Here is a 15,466-nt window from a genome sequence, read left to right as displayed (position 1 = left end):
TTAGGCTTTGTGTTAGGGCTAAGGTCAGGATGAGGGTTAGGGTTAGGGTTAGGTTTAGGATGATGGTTAGGCTGAGGGTTAGGCTTAGTGTTCATGTGAGGGAAAGGGTTAGGGTGAGTGTTAGGGTGAGGGTAGTGTTAGGATTAGCCTTAGGGTTCGGATGAGGGTTTGGGTGAGGTTTAGTGTTAGTGTTAGGGTTAGGGTTAGTGTGAGGGAAATGGTGATTTTAAGGGTTAGCGTGAGGGTTAGAGTGAGGGTGAGGGATAGGGTTAAAGTGAAGGTAATGATTAGGGCGAAATTTAGGGTGAGGTTGAGGGTTAATGTTTGCATTAGTGTTAAGGTGAGGGTGAGAGTTAAGGCGAGGGTTAGGGTTAGGTTTAGGGATAGGGTGAGGATTAGTGTTAGGGTTAGGTTTAGGTTGAGGATTAGGCTGAGCAGTATGGTTAGGTTTAGGGTTAGGGTGAGGGTTAGGGTGAGGGTTATGTTTAGGGTTAGAGTTAGGCTGAGTTTCAGGGTGAAGGCAAAGTTTAGGGTGAGGTTTAGGGTTAGGTTAAGGTTTAGGGTTAGCATTAGGGTTAGGGTTAGGGTGAGGGTTAGGTTTAGGGTTAGGGTGAGGGATAGGCTGAGGGCTTAGGGTGAAGTTTAGAGTTAATGTGAGGGTTAGGGTTAGGGTTAGCGTTAGTGTGAGGATAAGTGGTAGGGTGGGGGTTAGGCTGAGAGTGAGGGTTAGGGTTAGCGTTAGGGTTAGGGTGAGGTTGAGGGTAATGGTTAGCCTGAGGACTAGGGTTAGGGTGATGGTTAGGGTGAGGGTTCGTGTTAGGGTTAGTGTTAGCGTTAGGGTGAGGGTTAGGTTTAGGATATGTGTGAGGATTAAGGTTAGGGTTAGGGTTATGTTGAGGCTAAGGGTTAGGGTGAGATTTATGGTGATGGTGAGGGTGAGGGTTAGCATTAGGGTTAGAGTGATGTTTAGGGAGAGGGTTAGGGTTAGGGTGAGGGTGAGGTTTACGGTTAGGTTTAGGGTGAGCGTTAGGGTTAGGGTGTGGGTTAGGGTTAGGTTTAGGTTTAGGCTGAGGTTCATGGTTAGGGTTAGGGTTAGAGTTAGGGTGAGGTTGAGGGTGAGGATTAGGTTTAGGATAAGGGTTAGGGTTAGGGTTAGGCTGAGGTTTAGGATAAGGGTGAGGGTGAAGGTGAGATTCAGGGTGAGGATTAGGGTTAGGGTTAGGTTTAGGTTTAGGTTGAGGGTTAGGGTTAGGGTTAGGATGAAATTTAGGCTGAAGGTTAGGGTTAGGGTTAGGGTGAGGGTTAGGTTTAGTCTGTGGTTTAGTGTTAGGATTAGGGTTTAGGTAAGGATGCGGTTAAGGGTTAGGGTGAGGGTGAGGATTAGGGTTAGGGTTAGGGATAGGGTCAGAGTGAGCGTTAGGTTGAGGGTTAGGGTTAGGTTTAGGGTTAGGGTGATGGGTAGGGTAAGGGTTATTGTTACTGTGAGGGTTAGGGTTAGGGTGAGGGTTAGGGTTAGTGTTAGGGTTAGAGTTAGGGTGAAGGTGGGGGTGAGGGTTAGGTTTAGGTTTAGGTTTAGTGTGAGGGCTAGGTTGAGGGTGACAATAAGGGGGAGGGTTAGGGGGAGGGGGAGGGTTTCAGTTAGGATAGGCGTAGGTTTAGGGTTAGGGTGAGGGTGAAGTTTAAAGTGAGGGTTAGGGTAAGGGTTAGGTGAGTCTGAGGGTTTTAGTTAGGAAAGTCTTAGGGTTAGGGTTAGGGTGAGGATTAGGGTAAGGGTGAGGGTTAAGGTGAGGGTTAGGGTTAGGGTGAGGGTGAGGTTGAGGGTTATGGTTAGGGACAGGGTTAGGATGAGGGTTAGGCTGAGTGTTTGGGTTAGGGTTCCGGTGATGTTAAGGATTAGGGCGAGGGATAGCGTGAGGGTGAGGGTTAGGGTTAGGCTTAGGGTTAGGATGAGTGTTAGGGTGAGGGTTAGTGTTAGTGTTAGGGTGAGGTTTAGGGCGAGGGTAAGGGGTAGGGTGGGGTTTATGGTGAGGGTGAGGGTTAGTGTGAGGGTTAGAGTTAGGATTAGGGATATGGTAAGTATTAGGGTTAGGGTTAGTTTTAGGGTGAGGGTTAGGCTGAGGGGTAGGGTTAGTTTGAGGGTTAGGGTGAGAGTTAGGGTAAGGGTTACGGTTAGGGTTAGGGTGAGGTTGAGTGTGAGGGTAAGTGTTAGGTTGCGGGTTAGCGTGAGGTTGAGGTTTAGGATTAGCATTAGGGTTAGAGTTAGGGATAGGGTTAGGGTTAGGGTGAGGGGGAGGGGGAGGTCTAGTGTTAGCATTAGATTTAGGGTTAGGGTTAGAGTTAGGCTTAGGGTGAGGGTGAGGTTTAGGGTTAGGGTGAGAGTGAGCGTTAGGTTGAGGGTTGGGGTTAGGTTTAGGTTTAGGGTGATGGGTAGGGTAAGGGTTAGGTTTAGGGTTAGGTTTAGGGATAGGGTTAGGGTTAGGGTTAGGCCGAGGGTGAGGGTGAGGGTGAGGAGAGGGTTAGTGTTTGCGTTAGGTTTAGGGTGAGGGCTAGGGGGAAGTTGAGGGTTAGGGTGAGGATTAGTGTGAGTTTTTGGGTTTCAGTTCGGAAAGGCTTAGGGTTAGGGTTGGGGTGAGGGTTAGGTTGAGGGTGAGGTTTAAGGTGAGGGTTAGGGTTAGGGTGAGGATTAGGGTTCGGGTTAGTTTTAGGGTTAGAGTTAGTGTTATGATTAGCGTGAGTGTGAGAGTGAGAATGAGGGTTAGGTTGTAGGTGATGGTTAGGTTTAGGGATAGGGTGAGGTTTAGGGTTTGGGTGATATTTAGTGTGAGGGTGAGGGTTAGGGTTAGCGTTTGGATTAGGGTGAGGGTGAGGTTATGGGGAGGGTCAGAATAGTATTAGGGTTAGAGTTTGGGTGTGGGTGAGGGTTAGGGTTAGGATTAGGTTTAGGATTAGGGATAGGCTGAGGGTGAGGGTGAGGGTGAGTGTTAGGGTTCCAGTGAGAGTTAGGTTTAGGGTTAGTGTTAGGGTTAGGTTGAGGGTTAGGGTTAGGGTTAGGGTTATGGTAAGGGTAAGGTTTAGGGTGAGGGTTAGGGTAAGGGTGAGGTTTTGGGTTAGTTTAAAGGTTAGGGTGAGCGTGAGGGTGACGGTTAGTTTTACGTTTAGGGTTAGGCTGAGGGTTAGGGTGAGGTTTAGTGTTAGTGTTAGGATTAGGGTTAATGTCAGTTTTAGGGTGAGGGTAAGGGTTAGAGTGAGGTTTAGGGTGAGGTTGAGGTTTAGGGTTAGCATTAGGTTTAGCGTTAGGGTTAGGGTGAGGGTTGGGTTTAGGGTTAGAGTTAGGGTGAGGGTTAGGTTTAGGGTTAGGGTGAAGGGTAGGGTGAGGGGTTAGGGTGAGGGTTAGGGTTAATGTGAGGTTTAGGTTTAGGGTTAGCTTTAGTGTGAGGATAAGGTTTAGGGTGTGGGTTAGGCTGAGAATGAGGGTAAGGGTTAGTGTTAGGGTTAGGGTGAGGTTTAGGGTGAAGGTTAAGATGAAGGTTAAGGTTAGTATGAGGGTGAGGTTTAGAGTTAGGTTTAGGGTGAAGGTTAGACTTAGGGTGAGGATTAGGGTAGGGTGAGGGTGACGGTTAGGGTGAGGGTGAGTTTTAGGTTGTGGGTGATGGTTAGGGTTAGGGTGAGGGTTAAGGTGATGGTGAGGGTTAGCGTGAGGGTGAGGGTAAGGATTACGGTGAGTATTAGTGTTAGGGTTAGGGTTAGGGTTATGGTGAGGGTAATGGTTAGAATGAGGTTTAGGGTGAGGGTGAGGTTTAGGGGTAGCGTTAGAGTTAGGGTGAGGGTTAGCGTGAGCGTTAAGCTTCGGGTTAGGCTTAGGGTGAGGGTGAGGGTTAGAGTTAGGGTTAGGTATAGAGTTAGGTATAGGGTTAGGGTGAGGGTTAGGGTGAGGGTTAGGTTTAAGTTTAGTGTTAGGGTGAGGGTTAGGTAGAGGTTTAGTGTTAGTGTTTGGGTTAGGGTTAGGGTGAGTGTTAGGCTGAGGGTAAGGGTTAGAGTGAGGGTTAGGCTGAGAGTTAGGGTTATGGTTAGGGTTAGGGTGAGGTTTAGGTTGAGGGTGAGGGTGAGTGTTAGGTTTAGGATTATGCTTAGGTGTAGGGTTAGTCTTCGGGTGAGGGTGAGGATGAGGGTCATAGTTAGGTTTAGGGGGAGGGTTAGGTTATGGATAGGTTTAGGGTGAGGATGAGGATGAGGGTGAGGGTGAGGGTGATGGTGAGGGTGAGAGTGAGGTTGAGGGTTATGTTTAGGATGAGTGTTACAGTTATGGTTAGTGTTAGGGTGAGGGTGAGGGTGAGGATTAGGGTGAGGGTAATGGTGAGGTTGATGTTGAGGGTGAGGGTTACGGTTTGGGTGAGGGTTAGTTTTAGGTTTAGGGTTAGGATGAGGTTTAGGCTGAGGGTTAGGGTTATGTTTAGGTTGAGGGTAAGGATTAGGGTGAGGGTTAGGGGAAGGGGAAGGGTAAGGATCAGGTTGAGGGTGAGGGTTAGGATTAGGATTAGGGTTATGGTTAGGGAGAGTGTTAGGGATCGGGTTATGGGTAGGGTGAGGGTTTTGGTTGTAGTTAGGTTTAGAGTTAGGGTAAGGGTGAGGCTGATGTTTAGGGTTTGGATTAGGTTTAGGGTTAGGGTTAGGCTGTGGCTGAGGTTGAGTGTGAGGTTGATGGTTAGGGTTAGGGTGAGTGTGAGCATTAGGGTTCATGTTGGCGTTACAGTTAGTTTGAGGGTTAGGGTTAGGTTTAGGATTAGGCTGAGGGTTAGGTTGAGGGTTAGGGTCTGGGTTTGAATGAGGGTAAGGGTTAGGGTGAGGGTTTCGGGTGAGTGTGAGGGTTAGGCTTAGGGTTAGGTGAGGGTAAGGGTTAGGGTGAGGGTTAGGATGAGGGTGAGGTTAGGGTTAAGGTGAGGTTAAGTGTAAGGGCGAGGTTTAGGGTGAGGTTGAGGGTTATTGTTAGCATCAGGGTTACTATGAGGGTGAGGGTAGGGAGAAGGTTAGAGTTAGGGTTAGGAATAGGGTGAGGATTAGTGTTGGGGTTAGGTGTAGGTTGAGGGTTAGGCAGAGGAATAGGGTTAGTGTTAGGGTTATTGTGAGGGTTAGGATGAGGGTTAGGGTTAGAGATAGGGTTAGGGTTAGGGTTAGGTAAGGGTGAGGGTTTGTGTTAGGGTTAGGGTTTGGGTGAGGGTGAGGGCTAGTGTTAGCATTAGGGTAAAGGTTAGGGTTAGGGTGACGGTTAGGGTTAGGGTGATGTTTAGGGTGACGGTGAGTGTTAGGGTGAGGGTGACAGTGAAGGTGACAGTGACGGTGAATATTGGGTTTAGGGTTAGGGTTACGGTTAAGGTGAGGATTAGGGTTAGGGTTACGATTAGTGTAAGGGATAGGATGAGGGTTAGGGCGAGGGTGAGGGTGAGGGTTAGCGTTAGGTTTTGGGTGAGGGTTAGGGTTAGGGTTAGGGTTAGGGTGAGGGTTAGGGTTAGGGTTATGTTGAGGTTTAGGTTTAGGATGAAGGGTGCAGTGAGGGTTAGGGTTGGTGTGAGTGTGAGGGTCAGGGTGAGGTTTTCGGTTAGGTAAGAGTTTGGGTTATGGTTAGTTTTAGAGTTAGGGCTAGGTGTAGAGTGAGGGTTAGGGTTAGGGTGATGTTTAGTGTGAGGCTGAGTGTTAGGGTGAGGGTGAGGGTTCAGGTGAGGGTTCTGGTTCGGGTTCGGGTTCGGGTTAGGTTGTGGGTTAGGGTTAGATTTAGGGTGAGGGTTAGGCTGATGGTGAGGGTGAGGGTGAGGGTTACGGTTATGTTGAGGGTTAGGATTAGGGTTAGGATTAGGGTGAGGGTGAGGGTGATGTTCTAGGTGAGGGTGAGTGTTAGGGTGAGGGTTAAGTTTCAGGTTAGCATGAGGTTTAGGGTGTGGGAGTGGGTTAGGTTTAGGGTGAAGTTTAGGGTGAGGGGTAGGGTTAGGGTTAGGGTTACGGTGAGGGTTAGGGTGAGGATGATGGTGAGCGTTATTGTTAGGGTAAGGGATAGGGTTAGGGTGAGTGTGACGGTTAGGGTTAGGGTTAGGGTGAGTGTTATGGTTAGTTTGAGGTTTAGGGTGAGGTTGAGTTTGAGGGTCAGTGTTAGGGTGACGGTAACAATGAGGGTGAGGGTTAGGGTTAGTATTAGGATTACGGTGAGTTTTAGGTTTAGGGTTAGGGTTAGGGTGAGGGTTAGGGTTAGGATTAGGGTTAGGGTTTGGGTTATTGTTAGGATTAGGGTTAGGGTTAGGGTAAGAGTGAGGTTTAGGGTTATATTTAGGGTTAGGTTTAGCTTTAGGGTGAATGCTATGGTGAGGGTGTGGTTTAGGGTGAGTGTGAGGGTGACGGTGAGGGTAAGGGTTACGATTTGGGTTAGGGTTAGGGTAAGGCTGAGGATGACAGTGAGAGTGAGGGTGAAGGTTAGGTTTAGGGTTAGGGTGAGGGTGAGGGTGAAGTTGAGGTTGAGGGTTAGGTTGAGGATTAGGGTTAGTGTTAGGGTTAGGCTGAGGGTGACGGTGAGGGTGAGGGTGAAGATTAGGGTTAGGGTTAGGGTTAAGGTGAGGGCTAGCGTGAGTGTGAGTGTTACAGTGAGAATGAGGGTGAAGGCGAGGGTTTCGTTTAGGTAAGAGTTAGGGTTATTGTTAGGGTGAGGATTATTTTGAATGTGAGGGTTAGTGTGAGGGTTAGGGTTTGGGTGACTGTTAGGGTCAGAGTTAGGTTGAGGGTTAGGGTTAGGGTTATGGTGAAGGTGAGGGTTATGGTGAGAGGTAGGGTTAGGGTTAATATGAGGGTTAGGGTTAGTGTGAGGGTTAGGGTTAAGGGTTAGGGTTAGGGTCAGGTTGAGGGTAAGGTTTAGGTTGAGGGTTAGGGTGTGGGTGAGAGTTAGGGTTAGCGTTAAGGTTAGGGTGAGGATTAATGTGAGGGTTAGGTTTAGGGTAGGGTTAGGGTGAGGGTGAGGGTAAAGGTGAGGGTTAGGTTAGGGTTAGGGTTAGGTTTAGGGTGAGGGGGAGGTTTAGGGTTAAGGTTAGGGTGAGGTTTAGGTTTAGGGTGAGGGCTACAGTGAGGGTGTGGGTTAGGGTGAGTCTGAGGTTGAGGGTGAGGTTTTCAGTTAGGTAAGGTTTAGTCTTAGGTTTAGGGTTATGGTTAGGGTGAGAGTAAGGGTTAGGGTTAAGGTTAGGTTTAGAGTGAGGTATAGGTTTAAGATTAGGCTGAGGGTGAGGTTTAGGATGAGGGGTAGGGTTAGGGTTAGGGTGAGGGTTTGGGTTAGGGTGAGGGTTAGGGTTAGGGTGAGGGTGAGTGTGAGGGTGAGGGTTAGGTTTAGGGTTAGTGTTAGGGTGAGGGTTATCGTGAGGGTTAGGGTTAGGGTTAGGGTAAGTCTTAGGGTTAGGGTGATGGTTAGGTTTAGGGTTAGGGTTAGGGTGATGGTGAGGGTGAGCATAAGGGTTAGGGTTAGTGTGATGGTGAGGGTGAGGGTGAGGTTATAGATTAGGGTTAGTGTGAGGATAAGGGTTAGGGTGAGGGTGAGGCTTAGGTTTAGTTTTAAGTTTAGGGTGAGGGTTAGTGTTAGGGTTAGTGTTAAGGTGAGGGTTAGGGTGAGGGTGAGGGTTTGTGTTAGGGTGAGATTTAGGGTTTGGATTAGGGTTAGGATAAGGGTTAGAGTTAGGGTGAGGGTTATGATTATGGTTAAGGTTAGGGTTAGGTTGAGGATTAGAGTGAGGGTTAGGGTTAAGGTTAGGGTTAGGGTGAGATTTAGGGTTTGGATTAGGGTTAGGATAAGGGTTAGAGTTAGGGTGAGGGTTATGATTATGGTTAAGGTTAGGGTTAGGTTGAGGATTAGAGTGAGGGTTAGGGTTAAGGTTAGGGTTAGGGTGAGATTTAGGGTTTGGATTAGGGTTAGGATAAGGGTTAGAGTTAGGGTGAGGGTTATGATTATGGTTAAGGTTAGGGTTAGGTTGAGGATTAGAGTGAGGGTTAGGGTTAAGGTTAGGGTTACGGTGAAGGTGAGGGTGAGGGTTAGTGTGACGTTTAGGTTTAGGGTGAGGGCTACGATGATGGTGAGTGTTCGGTTGAGTGTGAGGATGAGGGTGATTCTTTCCATTAGGTAATGGTTAGGGTTATGGTTAGGGTGAGGATTAGGTTGATGGTGTGGGTTACTTTCAATGTTAGGGTTATTGTGAGGCTTAGGGTTAGGGTTAGATTGAGGGTTATGGTTATGGTGATGTTTAGGGTGAGGCTGAGTGTTGCAGTCAGGGTGACTGTTGGGGTGAGGGTGAGGTTGAGGGTTAGGGTGTGGTTTAGGGTTAGGTTTATGGTGAGAGTTAGGGTGATGGTGAGTGTTAGGGTGAGGGTGAGGGTTAGGGTTAGTGTTAGGTTTAGAGTTAGGGTTAGGGTTATGTTTACGATGAGGGTTAGGTTGAGGGGTAGGATTAGGGTTAGGGAGAGTGTTAGGGTTAGTGTGACGGTTAGCATTAGGGTTAGAGTTAGGGTTAGTATGAAGATAAAGCTTATGGTGAGTTTTAGGGTGAGCATGAGGGTAAGGTTTATCGTTAGGGTTACGGTGAGGGTTAAGGTTAGGGTTAGGTTTAGGGTGAGGGTTAGGGTTCGGGTGATGTTTACAGTGAAGTTGAGGTTTAAGCTGAGGGTGAAGTTGAGTGTGAGGTTTAGGATGAGGGTGAGGGTGAGGGTGAGGCTGAGGGTGACCTTGAAGTTTAGCTTGAGGGTGAGGATGAGGGTTAGTTTTAGGGTTAGGGTTAGGGCGAGGGTGAGGTGAGGATTAGGGTTAGTTTGAGGGTTAGGGGGAAGGTGAGGTTGACGGTGAATGTTAGGGTGAGGTGACAGTGAGGGTGTGGGTTAGGGTTAGGATTAGGTTTAGGGTGACTGTGAGAGTTAGGGTTAAGTTTAGGGTGAGGGTGAGGTTGAGGGTAAGGGTTAGGGTTAGGTTAGGGTGAGTGTAAACTTTAGGCTTAGGGTTAGGGTAAGCATTAGGTTTAGGGTGAGTATTAGAGTTAGGGTTAAGGTGAGGTTTAGGGTTAGGGTTAGGGTAAGAGTTAGGGTTAGGTTGAGGGTTAATGTTTGGTTTAGGGTGAGGGTTAAGGTTAGGTTTAGGTTTAGAGTGAGGTTTAAGGTTAGGGTTAGGGTGAGTGTGAGGGTTAGGGTTAGGTTTAGGGTTAGGGTGAGGTTTAGGGTTGGGGTGAAGTTTAGGGTGATGGTGAGGGTTAGGGTGAGGGTGAGGTTGAGGGTTAGGGTTAGGGTGAGGTTGAAGGTGATGGTGAGGGTTATTGTTAGGATTAGGGTTAGGGTGAGTGTGAGGGTTAGGGTTAGGCTTATGGTTTCGATAAGTGAGGCTGAGTGTGAGGGTGAGGGTGAGGGTTAGGGTTAAGGTTATGGTTAGGGTGAGGTTTAGGTTCAGGGTGAGGGCTACGGTGAGTGTGAGGTTTAGGGTGAGTGTGAGGGTGGGTATGAGGTTAAGGATTACGAATTGGGTTATGGTTATGGTAAGGCTGAGGGTGACCGTGAGGGTGAGCGTGAAGATTAGGGTTAGGGTTAGGGTTAGGTTAAAGGTGACGGCTAGCGTGAGTGTGAGTATTAGGTTGAGAATGAGGGTGAACGTGAGGGTTTCAGTTAGGTAAGAGTTAGGGTTATTCTTAGGGTGAGAATTAGGTTGAATGTGAGGGTTAGTGTGAATGTTAGGGTTAGGGTGAGTGTTAGGGTCAGAGTTAGGTTGAGGGTTAAGGTTAGGGTTAGGGTTAGGATTAGGGTGAGTTTACGATGAGCGGTAGGGTTAGGGTTAGTGTGAGGGTTAGTGTTAGTGTTAGTGTTAGGGTTAGGGTTAGGGTCAGGTTGAGGGTAAGGGTTAGGTTGGCGGATATGGTGAGGGTGAGGGTTAGGGTTAGCATTAAGTTTAGGGTGTTTATTAATGTGAGGGTTAGGTTTAGTGTTAGGGTTAGGGTGAGGGTGAGGGTTAGGGTGATGTTGAGGGTTATTGTTAGGATTAGGGTTAGGGTGAGTGTGAGGGTTAGGGTTAGGATTAGGGTTTGGTTAAGTGTTAGGCTGAGTGTGAGTGTGAGGGTGAGGGTTAGGGTTAGGGTTAGGGTGAGGGCTAGGGTTAGGTTGAGGGTTAGGGTAGGGTGAGGTTGAGGGTCAGGGTTAGGGTGATTGTGAGAGTCAGGGTGAGGGTTAGGTTTAGGATTAGTGTCACTGTGAGTTTTAGGTATACGGTTAGGGTTAGGATTTGGGTTAGAATTAGGATTAGGGTTAGGGTTAAGGTTATTGTTAGGGTTAGGGTTAGGGTATGAATGAGGTTTACGGTTAGGTTTAGGTTCAGGGTGAGGGCTATGGTGAGGGTGAGGTTTAGGGTGAGTGTGAAGGTAAGGGTTACGATTTGGGTTACGGTTATGGTAAGGCTGAGGGTGACGGTGAGGGTGAGGGTGAAAATTAGGGTTAGGGTTAGGGTTAAGGTGACAGCTAGAGTGAATGTGTGTGTTAGGTTGAGAATGAGGGTGAACGTGAGGGTTTCGGTTAGGAAACAGTTAGGGTTAATGTTAGGGCGAGGATTAGGCTGAATGTGAGGGTTAGTGTGAATGTTAGGTTAAGTTAGAGTGAGTGTTAGGGTCAGAGTTAGGGTGATGGTTAGGGTTAGGGTTCGGTTTAGGATTAGGGTGAGGGTGAGGGTGAGGGTTACGATGAGTGGTAGGGTTAGGGTCAGTGTAAGGGTTAGGGTTAGTGTGAGGGTTTGGGTTAGGGTTAGGGTTAGGGTCAGGTTGAGGGTAAGGGTTAGGTTGAGAGTTAGTGTGATGGTGAGGGTTAGGGTTAGAATTAGGTTTAGGGTGAGGATTAATGTGAGGGTTAGTTTTAGGGTTAGGGTTAGGGTGAGGGTGAGCATTAGGGTGATGGTTAGGGTTAGGGTTAGGGTGAGGGTGAGGGTGAGGTTTAGGGTTAGGGTTAGGGTGAGGTTTAGGTTTAAGGTGAGGGCTACGGTGAGGGTGTGGGTTAGGGTGAGTCTGAGGGTGAGGGTGAGGATTTCTGTTAGGTAAGGATTAGGGTTAGGGTTAGAGTTAAGGTGAGGGTAAGGGTTAGGGTTGGGGTTAGTGTTAGAGTGAGGTTTAGGTTTAGGGTTAGGCTGAGCGTGAGGGTTAGGGTGAGGGGTAGGGTTAGGGTTAGTATATAGGTTTGGGATAGGGTGAGGATTAGGGTTAGGGTGAGGGTGAGGATGAGGGTGAGGGTGAGGGTTAGGTTTAGGGTTAGGGTTAGGGTGATTGTTTTGTGAGGGTTAGGGTAAGGGTTAGGGTAAGTGTTAGGGTTAGGGTGAGGGTTAGGTTGATGGTGAGGGTCATGGTAAGGGTTAATGTTAGGGTGATGGTGAGGGTGAGGATTAGGGTTAGGGTGAAGTTTAGGGTGATGGTGAGGGTTAGTGTGAGGGTGAAGTTCAGGGTGAGGGTTAGAGTGAGTGTGAGGGTTAGGGTTAGGATTAGGGTTAGGGTTCGGGTTCGGGATCAGGTGAAGTTTAGGTTGATGGTGAGGGTTAGGGTGAGGGTGAGATTTAGGTTTAGGGTTAGGGTAAGGATTAGAGTTAGTGTGAGGGTTATCGTTAGGGTTAGTGTTATGGTTAGGGTGTGGTTTACGTTGAGGGTTAGGGTTAGGTTTAGGGTTAGGTTGAAGTTGATTGTAAAGTTTATTGTGACGTTTAGGCTTAGGGTGAGGTCTACGGTGATGGTGAGTGTTAGGGTGAGTGTGACAGAGAGGGTGAGGGTTTCCTTGAGGTAAGGGTTAGGGTGAGGTTTAGGGTTAGGGTGAGGTTTAGGTTGAAATTTAGGTTTAGGTTGAGGTTTAGGGTGAGGGTGAGGGTTAGGGTAAGGGTTCGGGTTAGGGTTAGGGTTATGTTGAGGTTGATTGTGAGGTTTAGGGTAGGGGTTAGTGTGAGGTTTAGGTTTAGGGTGAGGGCTACGGTGAGGATGTGGGTTAGGGTGAATGTGAGGGTAAGGGTGAGGTTTTCAGTTTGGTAAGGATTAGGGTTAGGGTTAGGGTGAGGATTAGGTTGAGGGTGAGGGTTAGTTTGAGTGTTAGGGTTAGGGTGAGGGTTAGGGTTAGGGTTAGACTGAGGGTTAGGTTTAGGGTGATGTTTAGGGTGAGGCTGAGGCTTAGGGTGAGGGTGACAGTTCGGGTGAGTGTAAGGGTGAAGGTGAGGTTTAGGGTGTGGTTTAGGTTTAGGTTTATGGTGAGGGTTAGGGTGACGGTGAGGGTTAGGGTAAGGGTTAGGGTTAGGGTGAGGGTTAGGGTTACAATTAGGTTTAGGGTGAGGGTTAGGTTGGGGGGTAGGGTTACTGTTAGGGAGAGGGTTAGGATTAGTGTGACGGTTAGCGTTAGGGTTAGACTTAGGTTTAATATGAGGATAAAGCTTAGGGGGAGTTTTAGAGTGAGCATGAGGGTAAGGTTTATCATTAGGGTTAGGGTGAGCGTTAGGGTGAAGGTTAGGGTTAGGGTTAGGGTAAGTATTAGGGTTAGGGTGAGGGTTAGGGTTAGGGTTAGGGGTAGTTTGATGGTGAGGGTTAGGGTTAGGGTTAGGGTTAGTGTGAGGATAAGGGTTAGGGTGAGGGTTAGGGTGAGGGTGAGGGTTGGGTTTAGGTTTAGGGTTAGGTTGAGATTTAGGGTTAGGGTTAGGGTTAGGGTAAGGGTCAGAGTTAAGGTGCGGGTTAGGGTTAGGGTTAGGGTTAGGGTTAGGATGAGGGTTAGGGTGAGGGTTACTGTTAGGGTTAGGGTTAAGGTGAGGTTTAGGGTGAGGCTTTGGATTAGGGTTAGGGTAAGGGTTAGGGTTACGGTCAGATTTATGGTTAAGGTTAGGGTTAGGGTTAGGGTGAGATTGAGTGTGAGGGTGAGGGTTAGTGTGAGGTTAAGCTTGAGAGTGAGGGCTATGGTGATGGTGAGGGTTAGGGTGATTGTGAGGGTGAGGGTGAGTGTTTCCATTAGGTAAGAGTTAGGTTTATGGTTAGGGTGAGGTTTATGGTTAGAGAGAGGGTTAAGATTAGGGTGAGGGTTAGCGTGAGGCTCAGAGTTAGGGTGAGGGTGAGGGTTCAGGTGAGGGTGAGAGTTGCTCTGAGCATGAGGGTTAGGGTGTAGGTTAGGGTTAGGTTTAGGGTGAGGGTTAGTGTGAGGGTGAGGATTAGGGTTAAGGTTAGGGTGAGGTTAAAGGTTATGTTTCGAGTGAGTGTGAGGGTTAGGGTTAGGTTTAGAGTAAGGGTTAGTCTGATGATAAAGGTTAGGGTGAGGGTTAGGTTTACGGTTAGGGTAAAGTTTACGGTTAGGTTGAGGGTTAGGGTTAGGGTGATGTTTATGGTGAGGTTGAATATTAGGCTGAGGGTGAGGTCGAGGTTGAGGGTTAGGGTTAGGGTGAGGGTGAGGGTGAGGGTGACGTTGAGGGTTATGTTTAGGGTGAGGGTTAAGGTTAGGATTAGCATTAGGTTTATGGCTAGGCTGAGGGTGAGTGTGAGGGTGGAGGTTAGGGTTAGGGTTAGGGTGAGGGTTCGGGTTAGTTTGAGGGTTAGGGTGAAGGTGAGTTTGAGGGTGAGGGAGATGGGGAGGGTGACCTTGTGGGTGAGGATTAGGGTTAGGATTATTGTTTGATTAGGGTTAGGGTTAGGGTTAGGTTTAGGGTTAGAGGGAGTGTGAGTTTGAGGGTTAGGGTTAGGTTTAGGGTGACTGTGAGGGTTATGATTAGGGTTTGGTTAAGGGTTAGGCTGAGTGTGAGGGTGAGGGTGAGGGTTAGGGTTAGGGGGAGGGTTAGGGCTAGTGTGAGTGTTAGGGTGAGGGTGAGGGTGAGGGTAAGGTTTAGGGTAATGGTGACACTGAGTGTGAGGATTAGGGTTATGATTAGGGTTAGGGTGAAGGTGAGGGTTTCGATTAGGTAAGAGTTAGGCTTATTGTTAGGGTGAGGATTAGGTTGAATGTAAGGGTTAGGGTTAGGGTGAGGTTTTAGGGTTAGATTAGGGTGAGGTTTAGGGTTAGGGTTAGGGTTAGGGTGAGGGTGAGGTTTAGGGTGAGTGGTAGGGTTAGGGTTAGTGTGAAGGTTAGGGTTAGTGTGAAAGTTAGGGTTAGGGTTTGGGTTAGGGTCAGGTTGAGGGTAAGGGTTAGGTTGACGGTTAGGGTGAGGGTGAGGGTTAGGGATAGCGTTAAGGTTAGGGTGAGGATTAATGTGAGGGTTTGGTTTAGGGTTAGGGTTAGGGTTAGGGTGAGGGTGAGGTTTAGGGTGAGTGGTAGGGTTAGGATGAGTGTTAGTGTTAGGGTTAGTGTGAGGATAAGGTTTAGGGTGAGGGTTAGGGTGAGTGTGAGGTTTAGGTTGATGGTTAGGTTTAGGATGTGGGTGAGGTTTAGGCTTAGGGTTAAGGTTAGGGTGATGGTGAGGTTTAGGGTGAGGGTTAGTGTTAGGGTTAGCCTTAGGGTGAGGGTAAGGGTTAGGGTAAGATATAGGGTGAGGGTGAAGTTTAGGGTTAGGGTTAGAGTTAGGTTTTGGGTGAGGGTTAGTGTGAGGGGTGGGGTTCGTGTTAGGTTGAGCGTTAGGGTTAGTGTGAGGGTTATGGTTAGGGTTGGGGGTAGTATGAGGATAAGAGTTAGGGTGAGAGTTAGGTTGAGTGTGAGGGTTAGGGTTAGCATTAGGGTTAGGGTGAGGGTTAGGTTGAATTTTAGGGTTAGGGTGAGTGTTAGGGTTAGGGTTAGGGTGAGGGTTAGGGCAAGGGTTAGGATTAGGGTTAGGATTGGTGGTAGGGTGAGTTTTAGGGTTAGATTTAGTGTTAGTGTGAGTGTTAAGGTTAGGGTTAGAGTTAGGTTTAGGGTTAGGTTTAGGGTTAGGGTGAGGTTATGTTTAGGGTTAGGGTTTGTGTGAGGGTTAGGGTTACCGTTAGGTTTAAGATGAGGGTTTCGGTGAGGGTTAGGTTTAGGGTCAGGGTTAGGGTTAGGGTGAGGGTAAGCGTTAGGGATAGGGTTAGGTTGAGGGTGAGGGTGAGGGTTAGTGTTAGGGTTAGGGTAAGTGTGAGGGTGAGGGTGAGGGTGAGGGTTAGGGTTAGGGTTAGTATTAGGGTGAGGATGAGGGTGATAGTCTGAGGGTGAGGGTGAGGGTGAGGATTAGGGTTATGGTGAGGGTAAGGGTTAGGGTGAAGTTTAGGGTGAGGGTTAGGTTGAGGGTGAGAGGTAGGGTTATCATTAGAGTTAGGTTGAGGTTGAGGTTTAGGATGAGGGTTAGGGTGAGGGTTAGGTATAGCGTTAGGGTGAGGGTGAGGGTTAGTTTTAGGGTTAGGGTTAGGGTTAGTGTGAGGGTTAGGGTTAGGGTTAGGGTGATGTATATTGTGAGGGTGAGGGTTAGTGTGAGGGTGAATGTTAGGGTGATGGTGTGTGTGAGGGTTAGTTTGTGGTTGAGGGTTAGGGTTAGGGTGAGGGTTATGGT

This window comes from Dipodomys merriami, unplaced genomic scaffold (genome assembly GCF_024711535.1).
Source record: "Dipodomys merriami isolate MVZ:Mamm:240054 unplaced genomic scaffold, mDipMer1.0.p SCAF_58, whole genome shotgun sequence".
Lineage (NCBI taxonomy): Eukaryota > Metazoa > Chordata > Mammalia > Rodentia > Heteromyidae > Dipodomys > Dipodomys merriami.
Note: the sequence above shows the minus strand (reverse complement) of the source record.